This window comes from Trachinotus anak, unplaced genomic scaffold (genome assembly GCF_046630095.1).
Source record: "Trachinotus anak isolate AG129_WGS33_773 ecotype Australia unplaced genomic scaffold, CSIRO_AGI_Tana_v1 ptg000032l, whole genome shotgun sequence".
Taxonomy (NCBI): Eukaryota; Metazoa; Chordata; class Actinopteri; order Carangiformes; family Carangidae; genus Trachinotus; species Trachinotus anak.
The window spans coordinates 11649752-11667096 of record NW_027273883.1 but is presented as its reverse complement, the minus strand read 5'-3'; the positions used below and the strand labels follow the sequence as shown (position 1 = coordinate 11667096).

The 17345-nt window shown below is 42.6% G+C and overlaps 1 protein-coding gene across 2 annotated transcripts in view; it reads left to right on the top strand.

The window, feature by feature from the left end:
• The first annotated feature begins 10084 nt into the window (after positions 1 to 10084).
• The window catches only part of LOC139613027 (glutamate receptor ionotropic, NMDA 2D), a 48842-nt gene continuing 41581 nt past the window's right edge, over positions 10085 to 17345 (top strand). For both annotated transcript variants that reach the window (XM_071469316.1, XM_071469315.1), the window contains exon 1: positions 10085 to 10387. The gene's annotated coding sequence lies outside the window, so the exon portion shown is untranslated. The remainder of the gene's footprint in view (positions 10388 to 17345) is intronic.

Below are 17345 nucleotides of genomic sequence, written 5' to 3'. Positions count from 1 at the left end.
CTGCATTACCGGCTCTTCAATCTCAAGGTGTGGTCACAAGCCAAGGTCAAAGGTTCTCTGGTGTCCCCTCCGAGCGTGTGAATGATGGACCCCTCCCTCCTGGGCCTGGATCAGCAGTGGCTTGGTGGAGGGCACAGAGCTGATACACTGCAGCTTTTTCATCTCATTGCAGGGTGAAAGGTAAGGCTTTGAGCAAGATTTAAGATGATGAATTCAGCGGTCTGTGAGGATAAGGTTTGACTGGTTTATGAGCTACATGTTGTACAGTTATGAAGTGTGCTAAGTACCAGCATCTCTCTGTGAGTTTGCCCGGATCCTCAGCCTCCCCTCTTTTCCACTATCACGACAAGCCCGTTGGACGCCTCTGATTTCTCTTTTAGTCCAATCATCAAAAACCTGAAGTATTTGGGTCAGCCTTTAGCCTAGCAAAGGGAGAGACAAGAGGAGAGGGAAATAACAGTGAGAGAAATAGAAAGTACACATTCCATTATGGTCCTCTGTTCAGAGAGTGTCTCAAAACTCAAACACCGCCTGCACAACACTGCACAGCAGACAAAAAGCAGGCTGGGTTGTTGTACTAACATCTCTGTGTGTTGTGATGTGTAATGTGTGTTTTATGTGCTGTGAGTGGGGGGTCTTTGTATGGATGTTTGCGTGGCTGTGTCAAGATGTAAGCTTAGTCTTAATCTCCTTGTAGTTGAGTATCAGGCTGGTGCTAAGACATTGATTGGGCCAGCTCCTTAATTGATACCACTGGAGGACCGCCCGCTAGGGGGAATGTGGTTTCTGTGTGTGTATGTGTGCTTTTTGGTGTGTTAGAAGTTAGAAGAGAATCCCCTGGTGACCTGGATGAAACAGAGCACTCACTTATCCTTATCGAATCCCAATCTCGTGTTGTCAAGCTGTGTCCCGCTGGGAAACACATGCGCATGCCAGTGAGGAAGATGAGGTCTTATCCAATATTGTTAGGGGCTCCAGACAGCGTTCCAAGCACGCCAGTCAGGGCAGCAACCCAACATGATAACTTAGCGCAAGAGAAAGTGCAACTGCCTTCGTTAATTCCTCCAAATACACAACACACATATGCACATACACACAGTGCCCCCCCCCCCCCCCCCCCATATGTGCACCCATATGAACACATGCCATTACACACACACACGCAGGCTTCTTGCTCTGGCAATCAAGTCCTGAGACTCCAATTATAAAAAAGAATAATTCATTTGCTGCTTTTCTCCATATTCATGAGCTCTGCAGTATAGACTGAATTCCATACATTGTTGGATGTATGTTCCCAGATGAATTATAGATGTTATTTGAAATTGTTCAGTGTTCTTAAATGTCATCATTAATCTGAACAAGGAGCAACAGCACCAGCTCCTCATATCCACAGAGGGGAGTGAGAATGTGTTTTTGTCTCTGCAGAGTGAAGGAAAAGATAAAGGATCCAGATCTATTCTATAGCTCACATTTATTCCTTTGTGTATTTATGAGTCCGAAAGAGAGAGAGAGAGAGAAGGGGGCTGGGGGGGAGGGAGGGAGGGAGGGAGGGAGAGAGAGTCCTTATGTGCATTGGAGGCAGCCAGAAGCCAGTGTGTATCTAAAGGCGTTCAGAGCAGGGATGATCAGAGGGTGTGAGCCCAACACATTCATCAGGGCTCTCCACAGGGACAGAAGTTGAGGCGTGCCACAGAGACGAATAAAAATGCTGCGGACCAAAAAGAAATGAAATAATTTATTCCAGGAAAGGAGTGGAGGGGATTTGGAGACAAGTATGTGTGGAAGGGGAAGGGCAGAGGAATGGATTAAGGCTACGTTCAGTGTCTGCATGAGATAGAGGCTAGCACTGTGGCCCTGCACTTTTTCCTATTCCACACACACTACCACTGAAAGGAAATTCAATTGCCACTCTCCTTCACTTTCTGCCCAGTGTGCGAAAGCGGCAGCGAAAGGGAAAGAGAGATAGACTCGGCAGCTGAATGCAAAGTAAAAGCACACATGTAGCGCAGTATGCAGTGTGGAGGGATTTTACATAAAGTTGAAAAAGCATCTCTGGCTCTTTTAAACACATAGCAGTGCTCTGTTGGCCCTTAACTCTTCTTTACCATCCCCCTCCCCACCTCTCTGTCTCCATCTCATCTACCCAGGTCCACACCGTACCGTCTTGCTCCATGTCTTTAATGTTAACACAACACAGTGCAGCCGAGCTCAGAAAGTCATCCCAGTGGCTTTAGGGCCAGCCTTACGCTCCACAAGAAATAAAATGTGATGAGTTCACCAACTGCCGCACTGAGTGGAAATCTCAGTATATTCCCCGTGGCCCAAGGTCTGTTTGTTTAACGACATCCACGCCAGATGGAGGAACATGTCAGTCACAGAGAGACGAAACAACAACAGAAGCGGAAATTTAAAATAAAGAAATGACACGATGTCTATCACTGAACAGGGCGGTGGGATTTATTTCAACAAGTGCAGCAGTTCAGCCCTCACACGCTGCAGCGCTCAAACCCAAATGTGACACTCAGAACTGCCACTTGGCCTGTGTGAGCATGTCAAATTAAATTTAAGGTGGAGTATACTGCCAGCCTGGCACCACTCCTCAGAGACACTAGATGCCTTCTCGCAACTCACTTCTTGTAAACCTGTCTTTTCTCTTGTTTAGTGGCACGTGATGAAAGCACTCCTCAAACGGCAGGAATATAGTGATATAAAGATTATAAAGGATCTCTTTCTAGCTTTTATAATTTACCTCATTATCTGCGCTTTGAATTGTCATCAAATCTATTTTCATTTAAATCTTATTTTAAATCTTGTGTACAACGTGTGTGTGTCGGGTGCTGTTGGGGTGGTAAGTTAGGAAGGTTGTCGAGGTTTAGTTATGATTTTACGTGAAGAATATCTGCTAAATATTGTAACACTGGTAAATATAAATAACCCTTAATATTCTGCAAACATTTTATTTAGTAAAATTTGCATAATAACATTGAAAACATTCACTACTTGGGACAAACTGAATCTGTTCTGTAAAAAAATCTCCCTGCTTTCACTTGTTGTTTCTTTAGAAAACCAAATTCCCTTCTTGGAAAGTGTCTTACCGAGTCAGAAAAATCAGATTTCTTGTCAGTCAAAAGTAAAAACAGCTCTTGTGTGAACATGCACCTTCATCTGTTGTGTTTGTGGGTGTTCAGAGTCTTGAGTAGCATTCGTTAAGTTTATTGTGTCAGCTGTTGAGGCTGCAGGCCGTCCGCCTTTGTTTAGCATTTGCCTTCTGGTCTGATTTTCTTTTTTTTTCTTTTCTTTTTAATAAAATAGCAGAAGACAACAAAGCTATTAAGAAGCTAACGTACAAGCCACAGATGGTGGACCTTCCCAATCACACATGACTGCAGGTCAGTGGTGGAAGGTCTAAGTGATGTGTCTGTGGAAATAGTCATCTACATTTAAAAATACCTGCTGTGAAAATATTACTAAACCAAGAGTATATAAATATTATATGAAAAATGTACCTGAAATATAAATAGCAAAACTCAGTGATACGGCCTTGTGAGTGTTATATCATTCATATTGATTGATTGATTCATTCATATATAAGCACCATTTTATTGTTGTTGTTGGATCTAATATTCACAGTGTAGTTAAATTGTACTTAAGTATATGATTAAATGTCCCTAAGTTACATTACACCTTTGATGCAGTCTGTCATTGTTTAAATGTCTTTACACTCTCTGTAAGTTTAACCAACAGGTGATGAACCTACTGTGAAACATTACAGCTACAGCAAGTACTTGATTGATTGCAAATATTTTGATAATCAATGAATTGTTTGAATTTTTTTTAAACAAGACACTCCAGCTTCTCAAATGTGAGGATTTGTGACATTTCTTTTTTCAATGTTAATTGTGAACTGTCTTTGGTTATGTTTCCTTGGTCAATATAGATATCAATATCAAAATTTTTCACTGATGTCATATACTTTTGAAGTCCCTCTGCAGCTCTGTACTCCTAGTCCCTAACCCTACAACCCCCTCTCACATCCTTAATTCTGGTTCCTCTGCTAAATTCTGTGATGCTATTAATTCATCATCCTCCAATTCTATTATATCTCCTCTCCATCCAGATGCTCTGATAAATTCATTCAATGATCATTGCCTATCCATCCTCGACCAGATTGTGCTGTTTAAAACTAGAAAACACAAATTAAATAACCTCCCCTGGCTGAACGATCACACTTGAGCTCTGAAAAGACACTGCAGAAAATATGAACGACAATAAAAGGTCAACAAGTTTCCCAAAATTCCCTTTTTGGCTAATAATTGCTGTCATCAATGGTCCCTCCACCTCTTTTCTAGGACCAGATGTTTAGCTACCTGATAAATTTCTTGGTTATTTTGTAAATAATGTGGAAAATATCAGGTCCCAAATCCAGCCTGATCCTTCTGTTCTTTCCATTGCCCTTGTTAATTCTGCCTCATTTACCCATTTTCAACCCATTACAATTTCAGTGTGGGAGAGTAGAGTCTCACACATGAACTCCTCCTCCTGCGTATAGATACCATCCCCACTACGCTGCACAAAAGAGGTATTTTCCACTGTTAGCCCTGTCTTATTACAAATTTTTAACAATTCACTGACCCCTTCTTTTCCAGATAGCTTTAAACATACTATTATTCACCCGTGCTTAAGAAACCCAATTTAGACCCTTTACTAACTATAGATCAACTGCCTTTTTTTTATCTAAGGTACTGGTAAAAGTAACTGATATCATTTATGAACATTAGTAGCGTTTTTTACAGTTTCTAGTCTGGCTTCAGAGCAGGCAAGGTGTAATATGTAACTTGTCTGTCGTAAAATGTCTAAAAATGACTAGATGCTATTTATTTTATTGAGTTGTGTGCTTACATTATCCCAAATGTTTCCAGTCATTTTCAAACCTAGATAAATCTGGAATTTACATCAAGGTAACCTTCAGTTTTCTTTGGTCTCCTGTCAATGGCATCATATCTCCTTTGCACATGCAGCATTGTGGTTGTCTGCCAGCAGTCAAAACTGACTTTTTATCCAGTTTAAGCCACATTTAAAATACACTTTTTAGATTTTGGTTGTCAATTGTCAGTTTTAGTTATCAGGCATCTAGATCTTAAGTTATCGGAGAAACAAGCTGAACAAACACTAGTGGCAACTCAGCTCCCAACTCCTCCGAGACGTCCCATGTCTGCCAAACAGTGTCCGAGAAACACTTGTTTTTAATGTGAAACTGCTTTACCCGGTGTTTCTACTGGATTTATTCACCAGGTGCATTTGTTATGGAGAGGAGCGGACCTCTGTGGATATTTCAGCTCCCGGTAAAAACCTCCTTAATGTCTGGATTGTAAGTTATCAGACAAACAAGCTCAGCAAACAATAACAGCAGCTCAGCTTGCAGTGCCTCCAGGATGATTTTTAACACGAAACTGCTTTATTCTGTCTTTTTGCCGGTTGTAATCAACTGGTCCAGTTTATTTTTTATTTTTTATTTTTTGGAATCAAAGGCACAGCTTTTAGCCCATCACATTCATACCTCTCCAACAGAACGTACTCTGTCACTCTGGGGAACTACACTTCCTCAAAGACTCAAAGTGAGATGTGGTGTCCTTCAGGGGTCTTTTCATGGCTCATGATCATCTCTAAAACTTGATTTACAAAAAGTTGTACATATTTGTGTCTGTCTTTGGCTTGACTGTAGCAATGCATGATACTCAGGCATCAGCCAGGGCTCCCTCCACTGTCTCCAGTTGGTACAAAGTGCTGCTGCTCAGCTTATTACCGGGACAAAGAGGCATGACCACATCACCCCTACTTGCCTCTCTGCACTGACTCCCTGTTAGATTTTGTATTGATTTTAAAATTTTATTGCTCACCTTTAAGGCCTTAAGCGGCCTCGCTTCAAAATACCTCTCTGATTTATTGACCACTGAGATCCATGGATGGAACCCTGCTGGTTATTCCCAGGTCACAGCTTGTGACAAAGGGTGACCAGGCTTTTGCTATTAGAGCTCTCACACTATGAAAGTCTTTGCCTATTGAACTCAGACACTAAGTCAGTAGCTTTTTTTAATCCCTTCTGAAAACTGCTGTCTTTGTGAGAGCATTTAGAAATGTTTGACATGATTTTTATTATACTAATTATTCCTATTTAATTTTACTGTTTTTCCTTCCTCTTACCTGATTTTCTTTTCATGTCACTTTATGACGACCACATTTCAGAGGGAAATATTGTACTTTTTGCTCTACTACATTTATTTTAGCTTAACTTAAAAAAAATTTATATAAAATTTACTTTTTATTTTATGTATTTATGTTTTTTCTCTTCTGTATTGTGTATTAGTTTGACCTTTATTACTTTAAGTACATGTTCCTCGACATACTTAAATACTTGTTTACTCATAAGGGAGTATTTTCACATGGCGTATTAGTACTTTTACTTAACTAAAGGATCAGAGTAGTATACATTTATAAAAACAATGAACAATAAATTTTCTTCAACAAAACACGAAAAGATAATAACTTGGGTACGAATGTTGTCGTGGGGTCCACAATTCCAAGTGCACCCTTGTGTTTCTGTGCATCTGTGTACACAGTATATGTGTATTTGTTTATAAAGATGTGTGTGTGTGTGTGTGTGTGTGTGTGTATTTGAGAGAGAGAGAGAGAGAGAGAGAGAGAGAGAGAGAGAGAGAGAGAACCTTATTGTTTGATTGTTAGCTGAGAGCTAAACAGATGCGTAAATAGAGATAGTGGAGCCCAGTCACATCAGATTAGACCAAACAACAAATATCAAACTGTCTCTCACTCTCACACTCACTCACTCTCCAACACACAAACACACACATGCTTTCACGGACAGTAAGTGGAATTGGGAAAAACAGACAGACACCAGCAAAGCAATGTGCCTGAATCATACGTCCAGCATTTTAATAACCACAACAGGAAAACATGCTCCTGTACTGTAACGGTCTTGTAAATGTATTCAAACAGTGTAGCTCTTTGTGTGCTACAGGAACATACCGACACACACAGCATAGTAAGTACAGTGGTGACGCGTGCCATCACATGCCTCATAAACCCTAATGTTACCACTCCAATATCTCCATAGCCCCCAGGCAAAACAGAGAGGCCACCATAGAGAGAGAGAAAGGAGTAGAGAGAGGAGCACACGGGGCGAGCTGCGATGATGAATTGATTGATGAATGCAAATGAAGATGAATGCATGTGGCAAATACAGATAACAAGAGGAATATGAAGAGTACAGCTGCAGGTTCACCTTTTCCCTGTAGCAGAAAATATGAATAGCTGATGTGTATCTGGCCTATTAATACCACAGCAGCGACAGTGAATGCACCACTGAACCAGATATGGATCCCTTATCACAAATCACATGGCCCAGGAACAGCGGCCACCCGTCTTCCTATACCATCTGGAGCCTAATCACTGGGCCGGGACGCACAGCTCAGCTTAATCGCCCTACATCCTAACCTTTATTACCATATGGACTGAGTCCTAAAACTGACCAGAAATTAGTGAACATGTCGAGCAACCAGCAGCAGTTTATGTTTTTAATTGTTTGTCCCCAGTGTAGCATCACTCCATCACAAAAACATTCTGGGCGGAAACAGCCAGGCGGAAACAGGTGGTGGGTGTGTGTGGATTTTTCAAACAAAAATGTCAAACACTCTCTGGTTCTAGCTTTTTAAGGATAAGGATTTTCTGCTGTTCTCATTATAAACTAAATATGTTTGTGTTTTGATCTGTTGGTCAGGCAAAACTATCACATTACAGGTTATATAGGAAACTGTGATACACTATTTTTCAATTTTTTAATATATTTTATAGTCTAAACATTGAATTGGTGAACTGTAAAAATATATTTAGAATAACTCAACACATCTTTTCTGTAATGTTGCACTTCATTGTAGATTAAAGAGTTAGTTCACCACAATTACCTGCTAAAAAGTATATTCTTTTATGTCTAGTGATATTTAGTTAGTTATTTCATTTTGTTTTCCCCAGTTTGGAGACTTCTGCCTTGCTCTCCAATTTTTTTAGTGGCAAATAAAAAAATAAAAAACCCCAATAAAAACTGTCCTCAGATAGTTCTGTGCATTATCCAGAGTAATGAGGACACTGATTCTGGAAATAGATGTTGCTGTTAAATTTTTAAGTCAACTTTTTCAGTGCTATGAGCATCACAAACAAAATTCCTTTTTGCTCTTTTGTGTTCAGGTGGAGGCAGAAATCAAAACTACCGTAATTGGCAGATACCACTGGACACCAGACAGAGGCAAGTGAGAGAAAATGTATCTTTTGTAATGTAGGTGAACTGACACTTTGAAAAGCACATGATTAAAGCCTCATTTTTTTTTTAGAGAAAATGTAAGTGTAATTTGTACAGACACACACACACACACACACAATGTTGTGACCTAGTATATCTAGAGGCAAGTGTAATGACTGGGTTTGGGAGAGTGATGTGCGTTCCTCGGGACAGATCTTTCAAAGTCTGATAAAGGGAACATTGCCTCTAGGCATTGATCTGAGCTTACACACACAGACACACACACACACACACACACACACACACACACACACACACACCCACACACACACACACACACACACACACACACACACACACACACTACAGCAACTTGTGAATGGTTTCTGTTATGTGTATGCACCTTGGAGTCAGTCTTGTATTGATGATTGTTCAATTAGATGGGACTGAGGTGTGCGTCCATCATTTACCAAACCTCCGGGGGAACGACACATTTCTATCAATACAGTGAGACCTTTGCCCTGTTTGTCCTACAGCAGCACACGTCCTCTCTCTCTCTCTCTCTCTCTCCTCCTCTCTCTCTCTCTCTCTCTATGTCTGTGTATATGTGCCTTTTCTTTGGAGTGTGATCGTGGAAAAGCCAGGCTTTGCTGAAAAGGTTAAACCTCAAACATAAGATCATTTACTGTCGAGCTGTGTGCACAGTCTGCTGATGATCTGAGGCTAACTATTGCTGCATTGATTAGTGCTGATCCCAGATTACACACAGAGGACAAGAAAGAGGAGAGGAAGACTGAGAGGGAGATAACAGCATATCCAAACTGAATGTACTCTGCACCCTCTGCTTCGCCCAGAGACTCACTTCAGGATAAAAGAGAATTGTAAACAAATATATACAGTAATTTAGCCCACTGTTGCATTTCTCTTCAACAAATGGTTATGAAAAGTTACTTAAATATAAATATTTAATTTCTGCTCTGAAGCCAAAACACAAGGAGTTCACTAACTGCAACTGCAGTGTTATGATACTGCATATCCCTCCACTCTCTACAAGCTGCTCACACATGGCCACTGACATGCTACTACAGATTTCTCATACACACACACACACACACACACACACACATACAGCACGCTGCAGCTCTCCATGCAAAGACGCACCGGGCAGGGTGACACTCACATGTGGATCCACAGACGCTGGTGTGGCGCCTCCGTTTTGCTTGGAGAAGCAGAAAGAGGCGATAGGAGGCAGGAGAAAAAGGCAGGACGGCGTGGGGAGGGATGCAGGGAGGGAGCCAGAGATGGATGGATGGATGGATGGACGGAGGGGAGCGAAGGAAGGAAGGAAGGAGGGAGGGAGGGAGGGAGGGAGGGGAAATGCGGAGGGACGCAAAGGAGGACGCGGAGGAGGAGGAGGAGGAGGAGAAGGGAGGGGGTTGGGGGGGGCAATGAGAGGGCTGAGTGGTTCTAGTAAATATTTATATTGCATTATGATACGCGCAGGAGTGAAAGAGAGAGAGGGGGAAAGGCAGAGAAAGGAGGAGATATAGAGCGTCCATCCCTTTATTAATTTTATTCCGGACCGCTAAGTTTAGCATTCAACACGTGTCGCCAGTGATGGAGAGAGGGAGGGAGGGGGGGAGGAAGCGAGAGAGAGAGAGAGAGAGAGAGAGAGGTTGACGGTTGCTAGGTGACGGGGCGCATATACTGAATTTTAACAAAAGAACAGGGAAAGAGGGAGAGGAAGAGAGAGTGTGTGTGAGAGAGAGAGGAGAGGAGAGAGGGAGGGAGAGAGGTAAAGAGAGAGATCGGAGAAACTGAATACATGTAGAACATATATATATTTAGATATATATTTTTCCCAGCGTGTGTGTGTGAGCGTGTGTGTGTGTGTGTGTGTGTGTTTGTGTGTGTGTGTGTGTGTGTGTGTGTGCGTGGTAGTGGTGGCGGCGGCGGCGGCGGCAGCGGTGGCGGCTGTGGTGGGGGACACCCGCAAAACGGATACCTCAAAAAGGAAGGATGTGAAAAAGGATGGAGGGACGCAGGAAAAGAGGGGGGAAAGGCTGGTGAAAAACAGTAAGTACATTTATTTTCATGATATTTGCAGTGCAGAGGCATTTTTGTCGCCGCTTCACCCTGACACAAACACACACACACACACACACTCTCTCACACACACGCACACAGACTCTGTACAGCTTAGATTAATTGCGGCTTGGGCAGTGAGAGGGTGCTACGCGTCATTGAGACAGGAATAGGGGGCTCGGGTGTCGGCATCTGTACGGCCGCTCATGATGGAGAGATGGATGGCCGGGGACGGAGAGGTGGAAACGGCCGGCGCACCGGGGCTTTGACCCCTCTGTCATTGCTGCGCCTGAAAACTCACAAGCATCTTAGCCCCTTAACGCATAGGTTCCTCAGAGCAGCCGGGATAGATCCTATTCCAGTGACACACACACACACACACTGTCGCTCACTCTCTCTCTCTCTCTCTCACACACACATACACAGATTACCAGCAGTTCAATGAATCATATAGACAAAACCTTTGGGCTATGATTTTGTCTGGCAGGGATTTTCCATGCATTATTAATAAAACAGAGTTTTGGTTCCGTTTAAGTCTTTAAACACCGGCGCTGGCTGCAGTTTCCCCCTCACTCTGCTGCGGATGTATTAATTGAGGTGATCATATCTGTTGATGCTCATTTTCTTGGGCTGCGTGGTCACTGTTGGTGCGTGAGTGTGTGTTTGTGTGTGTGTGTGTGTGTGTGTTTGAGTGCGTCTGCTTGCTTTTGCTCGTCTTATATAGCCACCGCTAAGCCCGCAAGATTGCCGATCAGTTTTTCCTCTTGATCTATTTATATCCCGATACGCTGAATATTTGGGCGTATGGCAGCACACAGTTATCCCTCTGTTGCCACCGAGGAATCTTCCCCTAACGGGCTGACTTGCATCAAACACTCTCAGACAGCGAGAACAAGCGGGATTTTAGCAAATCCCCCCCCCCCCCCAGCTGGGTGAAGGAGTGTGTGTGAGATTACACTTTGTAGGTAGATTTCTAAATGTGCACCCCCCCCCCCCCCCCCCCCCCCACCCCCCCCTTCTCCTTTTGGGTGCTTGAAGAACTTTTGTTTTTGCCTTGCAGTAGTTTAATAGAGGAGAAGTGAATGACAGGCACAAACACAAGCCACCGCCATCAGCACCACCTCCTTTCTCTGAGAATAAAAAAGGCCTTGGACCACAGAGACCACCAAGCAAGAAGCTCGTACTGGTGACCTGTGAAATGGAGAGGCACAGTGTTGCTTCTCTTACAGATTTGCTGCAGTGATTGTGAGTGCAAGATCAAATTTATTGGCCTGCACTGTGAGGCCACTGAATGCATTTATCCAGATGGAAATTGGAATTAATGTGTTGTTTGTTTTTCTGTTTCTGTGGGGTGTTTGGTGCCTCTCTCTCTTCCCCTCTGAGCTGAATTCTCGAGCTGATATCCATTTCAATCAGCTCTTTCACCCACAGGTGACATGCTCTGCTCAGTTTATCATTTCCCCCTCGCGAAGCCCCTGTGAAATTTACACACAGGCGTACTGCAGCAGTGTGCTGCATGCACTGCTGCCCGTAAAGTGTCGCCTTCTGTGTCAGTGGAGCCCCCTTCTCCGCCGATCTGTCGTACAGTTGCCCAGAGAGAGCTGTAGCCTACTGTACCAGCTGTGAGTAGGGGGAGACAGGAGAGGAGGGGAAGGGAGGAGGAGAGGTGATGAGAGAGACAGAAGGTGTGGAGGGGAGAGAGAGCGAGAGAGATGAGAGAAGGTGTGAGGAGGATGAGGAGGAGGTGGAGAGAGTGAGGGGAGAGCCGGGTGAGGGATTGGAAAGGCAGCAGAACGAAGGGGAGAGTAGGAGAAGGGCGGCTGCAATTGAATATCAGAGGGGGACATGGTTGGAAGGCACAGGAGAAGAGACGAGAGGAATAGAGACCCCCCCCCCCCAACCCCCTGCTCTTCATCAATTTCGCCTGATTGATTCATTGACTTTTGAACAGAAAACCTCCGAGCTTAGCTCAATCCCCTCCCCTTTTCTTCTGCCAATCCCCCTGTTTCTTCTTGCCTCAATCCTTTCCGTCTCTTCTCTCAACCCCTGCAACCTGTGACTTCCTCTGCACAGTTTCCTTTTCCCTTCTCCCGCCTCCCCTTTCATCATTTGTTTGATGCAACATTAGTGGATAGTTTCCTCAATCCTGTGGCCCACCCAAGCCCCTCTCCCACCCTCTCCACGAGTTGCACCCAGTGTTCTTTTTAATGCCACTAATTAAGGTAAAGCTCGTTAACATAGAACATCAATTAGTCTTTAACGAGATCAGAGGCTGGTGTTTTGGAGCGATTACAGTACTCCCCTCTCCCAGTGTTCTTTTTTGGACTCTGCCACGGGTTGTATTGATAAACGTGTTGCATATTCACTCTGGCCTGAAGCAGATGAGTTTTAATCTGTGTGGTGGGAGTGGGGTGTCATGGGAAGTTGGATGTTTTTGACCAAGTATCTGAATGTGGTATTCTTTTTAATTCTCACAAGTTTTACTCACACCAACAAATGAATCAAACATAATTAACTACAAATTTATATTAAATTCTATATTAAATATATCAATATAATTTAAGGAAAGAATGCCATCTATTGAAATCGGCAAGTCAAAAATTATTGATTGATTTCTCAATGCAGCATAAACTGTACTAAAGTTTAAATTAAATAATACAATTTAGTGATAAGGTTATTTAATGGATGAACTGTATGTCTTAGAGACATGAAATGATAGTAATAAAAGCAAAAAAGCAGTTCAGTTATGTCTTCAAATGAAACATATCTGTTATCAGTCAATACATCATCGTTTCACACAGCTGCAACTGAAAGTTTAACTGACAGTTTAAACTCTGCCTTAAAGACTGAGGAAATAACAATTCAGTTCTCTAAAAGTGTAAACATACAGAAAAGTAAAGGTTGCATGAGACAAAGCCAGTGATGTTTCAATGCTGATATGGGCCAAGTGAATCAGACCATTTGGAGACATCTGGGGTAAACTCCGGAAGCTCCACGTGTAATGTCACACAATTAGAGCTGTGATAATTAGCCGATTAGTTGATATCGATCATCAGAAAAATAATTAGAAACTATTTTGATCATCAGTCGTTTTTTTTAAGTCATTTTTTCCCAAACATTCTCTGACTCCAGCTTCTACAATGTGAGGGTCATCTGCTTCTCTATGTCTTTATCATTTTAAAGAGAATATCTTTGGGATGTTGACTGTTGATAGGACCAAACAAGACATTTGAAAACATCACCTTAGAATCTGGATGGTTGTGATGAACACGTTCCACCTTTCTACATTTCATTTACCTAATGATTTTCTGCAGATGTACTGATACTTTTTTAACTTTTCGTTACAGCTGTGCAAGTAGATACGTATGGTTAATGGAGAAGACTCACAAGCTTCTAAATTTACTGCATGTATTATTTAATTCCAAATATTTTTTAACTTAAAATATGTTGAGTACATCGTGATTCGAAAGGCATCTGCTCATCAACATTAGCAAAACAACTTTCTTGGTAACATTAGTGAAGGTCCAGCGAGTCTCTGCTGATAGCTTCTGTCACGGCTGCTAAGCTATCAGTGACAACTCAAAGTACCTACCACTCATTAGTGACATTATGATGTATTTCATGATGACAAGTTACAGGAAACTCTAAAATGGTCTGACTCTACGATGGGAACCTGTGTAGCGTGTTTCTCTGGGTCATGTGTCGCTCAAAGGGAGAGAAGAGCTGCATTTAAATAGCAAACCACAGTAGTAATTAAATGATTGATGGAGTAATTGCCTTGGGTGTGATCGAAATGCAGTTTTTCCAGAATAAATAACGATACATATTGGCAATCATCACTATCAAAACAAAGCTATTATGCTATAGAAACCTAGTAATCACTTTACTACCAACTGGTCATCAGATCTGCTGTGGTGCTTTGAGGTGCAGTTACAGCCCAACTCTGGACCATGACTGGCAAAGACAGTCCAACATACTGTAGGCAGAATGACAGGAAGTCGTTTAACAGACAGGTGGAGATGGGTGCAGACAGACAGGTGGACAAGCTGGCAGGCAGAGAGACACACACATTCGTAAACAAAAATCACACAGACAGGTACAAACGCACAAAACAATGAGGGAGAATTTAGCTCACACTCCTAGCATACAGTCGCTATCAAACAGGTGCATACACACACACACGTACACACACACACGCAAACCTGTGCCAAAGCCCTGCGGGTTGTTTTGGGAATACAAGTCTGGAGGCTGCTAGCAGGCACACAGCTTCACATGGCTGCATGCAATACACAGTCACACACACTCTCAAAAAGTACATTCAGGCAGAGACCCATGGGTATGCAGTCAGACACACACACACACACACACACACACACACACACACACAAAAATTCATACACCATGAGTAGCATATTTGCACACAAGCACACACACACACCAGCCACAGTTTTGGATGAGAAGGGACCTTGGGACTTCACCCATGGGATCCACACACTTACATTCACTGTACTGTACAATGTACACACACACACACACACACACACACACACACAAAAAAAAAAGGAAAGGACGACGTAGCGAGATATGAAAGAGTACTGAGAGATGTGCAGGAATGTTTTGCGGCACGCAGCGTTTTGCAGCAGTGTGGTGCGCTCCTTCATGATGATGGATGGGGCAGGAAACGACAGCATAAGTGGTTATTAAAAAGAGGAAATGGGGGCATTTATAAAAACTATGTTAGCCTGTGTCTGCTGCCCGTGTCCCATGTCACCCTGGGCTGCCATGTCATGCCTCCTGATCTGTGAGACTCCTCTGTGTTACATGTAGGGCCAGCTTTGTTAAAACCCTTTGTCATTCTCTGCTCAGAGAGCCCAGGAGCAGGCATTTATAGCAGGCTTTGTAGTGGAGTGACTGTGCCGGATTTACTAGGTGCAGGTACCAGGTGCAAAGTTGAACCTGTTCTATTGCCTTATCACTTCATATAAAAATAGCTTTGCTCTATTTTCTTTCAAGTTTGGTTGTGAAATTCCTTCATAAACAGGTGCCGACTACACAGCTGTTACAAATGCTAATACGTGTGTTTGCACCTGAATGGAATTTGCACAGCGTGTTATCTACAGTACAACAGGGAGAGGGAGACAAGCTAGGAAGAGGGAACGTCAGCACAGAGATGGAAGAAAGCCTCCGATGAAGATAGTTTGATGTTGCTTGGCTTGTTTTAATGTGCTTCATCTCTGCATGCAAATAGCTGCAGATTCTAAAAGTGGTGTTGTGATTTGAGACAAGTCTTGCAGATCCTCTCCAAGGTTCTTGACACTGAAAAGAACAAAATGTACAATATGACTGGAACACAAGTAGTCTGACTCAGATGCAGGATTAATTTGTTCTCAATTCAGGTTGTGAGGTTTCATTATTCAAATTGGACATATTTTCACATCAGAGTCTTCTTCTTTAGTCGACCTCCTGAAAGGTGATTAGGAGAGAATGCTCTCTTTTCAATTATGTAATAGCAATTTCAATCTAATTTTATGAATGAGCCAATAAATGACCCCAACCTTGGTCTGCTGCTAATCGGGCTCATCAAGTTGATTGTTGAACTATTCTCTATCAAAAAGGCTGCAGCTTCGGGAAACACGGACATTCATTCACACATTTTGCACTGAGCAGTGATGGGAAATAGCAAACCAGATCAATGGCTGGCACTGGACGCTCTGTGTCATCTAAACCCAAATATTAAGTCTGCTGATCACTGCTCCCATCACACAGCTGTCCATGGGTAGTGGCACTTGGCAAAGATTTTTTTTTTTTGTGAGCAGGAATCTGTGCATTTGCTTTCATGTATCAGGCTTGTGCGTTGTTTTCACTTTCAAGTGATTTCAGACTTGACAATGTCGAGTCATCATTATTGTGTTAATACACCACTAATGCTGTATTCATGCCAACAGAAAAACTTGGACTTATTCCAACATGGTTAGTTACAACAAATGAGTAAACTGAGGCCTAAAGAAGATATATATATATATATAGTACTGCATATATTTATCAGTTCATTAGCAAGTGAAACCACAACCAAAATGTGTATAGCTTTGTTTTAATACTTTGAATTGATTGTGTTAGTGTTGAAATAGGATTTTATTTAGATGTAACTGCCATCTACTGTGGCTTTGCAGCCATTTTGCAACTTGTTTCCATGGCTCTTGTGTAGTTCTTTTCTCCAAGTAGAAAATCGTAGCTGTCACAGATTTCTGATGCCTCATGACATGAACATTTTTTCCCTCCCGGCTGCTCATAGTTACGTTCTGTACTGTACGATATGACGTGAAACCATCATAGAGAGCTGTGGCCATCTCAGACTACTGAACACCTCTCTGGTGAGACACTGTAGCTTCATGTGTCAAATCTTAGTAAAAAAACAAAACAGACAAAGACAGATATTTCATATTTGTTTCTGTGGAACACACGTCACAGGATTAGTGGGCTTCTAGATTTGGCTGTGTGAAGACAACACAGTGGGTGTCTGACATTCTCTTCACTAACCTTTCACCACCTCTTACTCTTGAGAATTATCCAAGTCTCCACAAAAAAAACAACAAAAAAAAAAGAAACAACCCTTCACTGGTCTCAATCCTCAAATTCCTCTCCCCCGTAGGGCTTCTGTCTGCATGGGAGTGCATTTCCTGAGCCAAACTGATCCACCGTTTATAGGATAGGCTGACAGAAGTGTTTCTAACACCTCTGCTTATGAGCAGGGGCAGAGCCAGATGTGCTGCGAACGCAGCTCAAACCCGTACCCAACATTGTTATGCAGCATTTGATTTTTAAGGAGACAGAATACGGCTTCACTTCATCAACATGTGGCACCTGCTGCTGAAAGAGACTAGCTTAGCAGTTCTCTCTCCTTTTAAAAGATTTGTTAAATTTTTGTGTGCAGATGTGTAAAGGCGACAGA